The sequence below is a fragment of the Clupea harengus genome, chromosome 4, assembly GCF_900700415.2.
Source record: "Clupea harengus chromosome 4, Ch_v2.0.2, whole genome shotgun sequence".
Lineage (NCBI taxonomy): Eukaryota > Metazoa > Chordata > Actinopteri > Clupeiformes > Clupeidae > Clupea > Clupea harengus.
Window position 1 is genome coordinate 3348931 of NC_045155.1, and position 4431 is coordinate 3353361.

At 38.6% G+C, this 4431-nt stretch overlaps 1 long non-coding RNA gene across 2 annotated transcripts; it reads right to left on the reverse strand.

Moving 5' to 3' along the window:
- Positions 1-3227: 3227 nt before the first annotated feature.
- Positions 3228-4192, reverse strand: LOC122132860. 2 transcript variants are annotated; one of them, XR_006152365.1, is made up of 4 exons: positions 4152-4192; positions 3901-4049; positions 3691-3756; positions 3228-3567 (listed from the first exon to the last, which is right to left on the reverse strand). It is a non-coding gene; the product is annotated as an uncharacterized LOC122132860 (long non-coding RNA). The 2 variants fall into 2 exon arrangements; XR_006152364.1 differs by lacking the exon at positions 4152-4192 and having other exon boundaries at positions 3236-3567; positions 3901-4142.
- Between the last annotated feature and the right edge of the window lie 239 nt (positions 4193-4431).

Genomic DNA, 4431 nt, shown 5'->3' on the forward strand with positions numbered 1-4431 from the left:
AGTGAGTTATGGAAAATAACCGCACTTCAGGGGGGTAAACGGTAGCATCCCCCTGTCGTACGGTTATTTCCTCATAACTGACTTGCTCCTAGTGCATTATTCCTTACATAGGTTACATCAATGTATGGAAAATGTAGTGGAGCAGTATTAAGCAAAAAGCATGTATAAAAAAAACAAGTACAGATACTCAGAAATAATACTTGAGTACAGTAAGAAAGTATTTCTACTCAAGGACCAATACACCCCTGTGGATAGGTATATGGTTTGTGTTCTGCGAGATGGGCACCAGAGAGTCACTGTTGCCCAGGGGCACCCTGAAGTCTTAATACGGGGCGACAGTGGTACAGTAGGTAGAGAAGTTGTTTAGTAATCAGCAGGTTGCTAGTTCGATTTCCTGTCGAAGCGTCCTTGAGCAAGACACTGATCCCCTAATTGCACCTGATGTGCAGTGTGCCATCAGTGTAAATGTAAAATGTGTATACATTGTAAGTCGCACATATGTAAGTCGCTTTGGATAAAAGCGTCTGCTAAATGACAAAAAAAAATGAATGAATAAATAAAATACGGGCATGAACCCCAGTCTCACTTTGTGCAGTGTGTTTCCTCCTTAGTCTGCTTGATTTGTCCCTGCTGTTCATCAGCTGCATGATTATGTGCAAGTGTACCAGGTTCTCCTTGCTCAGTAACAGGAGCACTGATATCCTGTGGACTTTCTTTAAGAGAAACCTTCCTTAAGAGAAACCTTCTTACATTAAGAGGCTGAATCCATGTGTCTGGCATCGATTATTGTCATTCACGTAGGTTTGAACATACGTGAGAAAAGTATGAGGCACAGCGACCCTTCAAACGCGTGCTGTAGCTAGCCAACTCCCACGACTAGCAAAAATATATTCTGGAATCAGTAGTGTTAGATTGAATGATCACTTTGAAAGATGTGTTTAACAAACATTTTAACCAACATGTTGTATTTATCAAATATATGAATTGATAGTCCCTTCTAAAACACACAACATACTCATGGCTACCTGCTTGTATCTGTAAACAAATAGGCTAATGAAAGCTCAATGTCTGCAATGTTCTCCTTTTGCGAAAGGAGAGTGAGCTGGAAACATAGATTACCATGGATACGGTGGTCAACAGGTTTGCAGGAATTTAATGTCGCTGGGTGAATTTGACGGGTTCATGGTGTTATAAGCCTATATGGTCATATGGTACTAAATCTACAATTAATGTATTATCATTTTAATGCAGTTTGTTTATACAATGAATTTCTAGAGTTAATATGTTGAAAATTAAATCAGTTTTGTGCCTTGGTCTGCAAGGTAGCATAGGCCATGGTCTGCGAAGTACCATAGGACATCTGTTTATTATCTTTGCAGATAATAAAGAAAACACACACACACTAACGGATGGTCATGATAAAATAATACAAATGTTGATTTCATATCATTCACTGATTGTGAATTAGTGGACCATTGATTTTATTACCCACCAAACAAATAGTCTAGCCTAAACTACGACTTAGGGAGGTGTTAAGACCCAGTATCCTGGGCTTGGGAACGAGCTTAGCGGGCACACATGTCTTGAATGCTGAGCTATCATTATATGGTTTATGTATTCCTCTGGAAAATTTGTGTCAAACATAAGTGTTCTACTTATGTTTTTGGGAAACCCACCCCTGCCCTGAGCAATAAGGGTGATGCTTTTTACATGCTAAATTAAAAATATATTGCCAGATCGAAAACACACACAGGACATTTACTCATTATCCTAATGATTTAGAAAAACGGATAGACATATTGCTAATGCTTATAATATACTGATAATAATACTGATAAAGCAGCCATATTACCAACTGTTAATTGCTTACCTAAATGTATCTCCATATCTGTTTATTAAATTGATGTCTACTAACAAAATGTTCTATCCCTTATAACCTGAGCTTTGCTTGCAAATGCTGATGGATGTGGAAACATTGCTCCTCATCACCATATCTATCAAGTACATCTACGCATATTGGCAGCCGAACTCTACCCACTCACTTTGTTTCTTTCTTCCCCTCCTAGTATAGACTATCTTCGCTGTGGGATGCTGCTGTAGTCTCTCCACCCGATCTACTTGTAGAAACCCTCAACCCGCATGTACCCCGCATGTACCCATCCCCACCTTATTCTACCCCATACTCTATGCTAGCCTCTCCAGCAATCTATATAATTGCCACCATTGACTTGTTTTTCTGTTCCTACTCTACTTACCCTTGTAACAGTAGCCCTAAGAGCACACTGTTTTGTATGTATCATGTATATACCATATGATGGTTGTATGTATTATGTACATTTACCACATGTATGCTGTATACTTTTACCACTTGTTGTTTCCCCTTCCCTTCTGCCACACGACCCCCCCCCCCCTTTCTATCTCTACCTGGCCAGCCTCAAGCAGATGTGTCCCCCCCTTATGTGCCGTGGTTCTGCTTAAGGTTTCTTCCTAATTAACAGGTTTTTCTGCCCCTGTCACCATTGTGCTTTCTCTAAGGGGGGGGGGGGGGTTCAGGCACTGGGCTCTGCAAAGCGCCTTGAGACAATCTTATTGTTTTGGTGCTTTATAAATAAAAAATGAATTGAATTGAACTCCCCTTTCCATTCAGTGAAGCCTACATTTAAATTTAACATATCATAAATACAGAGATGGAAGAAATCTGTTCACAAAAATCTGATTTAATATTCCAGACCCTTATTTCTCCAACACTTTGGGACCTTACTGGAATATAAATTCTATGACATTTCAGTAAAATAATCACATTTAGAGAAACACTCTAAAAACAAAAGGTTCTATATTGAACCTTTTAGGGTTCTATAGCTTGGTACATATATGGCACCCTCAAAGGGTTCAATATAGAACCATTTCAGAGGGTTCAATAAAAAGAACCCTTGGGGGTTCTTTTCTTTTTTTTAAAAGGGTTCTAAACAGCACCTTTTAAAAGGTTTATTCATTCTCCCAAAACCTTTGATCGATTTTTTTTTTTGTATCATATTTTAACACTTAATCATCAATAATAATAATTAATGATAGTGATTAATACTGCAATAGTGCCTCTCAATAATTCTTGTATAACCATTTGGGAAAGAGCTGTAGGCTAAATGCAACTATTAGTTTAAATAAAATAACCAATAACTTGATAGCAAACCTTTGTTTACATGCTGTTGTTACTATAAAAGAAAGAGAGGAGAGGTGGATTCAAAAATGGACTGTATTTTTTTTATTTAAAAACTCAACAGTAACAGTGATGAACTAATCTGGTTATATAATTTCAGAACAGGGATGGACACTTTTTTTTAATTTTGTATTTTGAAAAGATAATGCTCTGAAAAGCTAAGGGTATGCTTGATCTGCCGGGGGTACTCCACACCAATGACGAAGTACATCTCCAGCAGACATTGAATGGCATGTGCCACATCCATCTCGCCGCTTATAATGGTGATGCCATCCATCATAATGGATGCTCTCCTGGCAAGGAGGGGAGTCTGCATCGTGGAGGCTGATGACCGGAAATGAGTTGGGTGGTTCCTATGTAAATGAGAAGTGTGTAAGGGAAAAAAATGTCAATTTGCACTGTTAAAAACCAACACATACCTTGTTTAAACAATAGAGAATATAATTCCGTATCTCATTCACAAAAATATTGCAAACCTCTTGTGTTGGATAATTCCCAGAAAGCATCTGGACTGCGTTTTCCAATCTGCACTTATTTTCTCTCTGAAATTAGCCATAAGAAATGTGTAAAATTAAGAATTAAGACCGGCAATCAATGACAACTGTGACTAGCAAGCAGATAGACATAACATACAGACATAGGCACACAGTTGGGCTAAAGACAAGCAAGAATTAAAAAAATGGCACCTGATGTCCAGGTGGTTCCTCCAGAGGCATATGGTCCACAATTCTGTTTCCTCCAGCACCAAACTTTCTCTTAATTTCCTGGACGTCAAGTTGCCTAAAGGTGACCTTTCTTTTTTTATTTTGTTCCTCAGACACTCAAGTAGGGTCTCCTGTGGGTATAGACATAAATTATGAGGCTGGCACAAAATCAAAGTAGTATAGAAATTGAACTGAGGAATAATGTTTTGCACAACAGTTGGGAAAGAACATACCAGAGGAGCTGTGTTCTCCAAGAAATGGAAATCTGGTGATGAGATCCCAGAACATCTGTATATTTTTTATGGTTTGGGTACCTGAAAGATCATTCATTGTAATTAGAACTTGCCTACTCAAATGGTTTTATTTTTAGTCTTTACACTGTAATTCACTTACTTTTTCTGGGGGGAAGGTGGGCAGACTGAATACTGTTGGCCATGGTTGGGTCAAAGAAGACGAGCATGGTCTTTGTCGAAGCATCATTCTCAACACTGGCACAGGACAGTCTAGACAGGA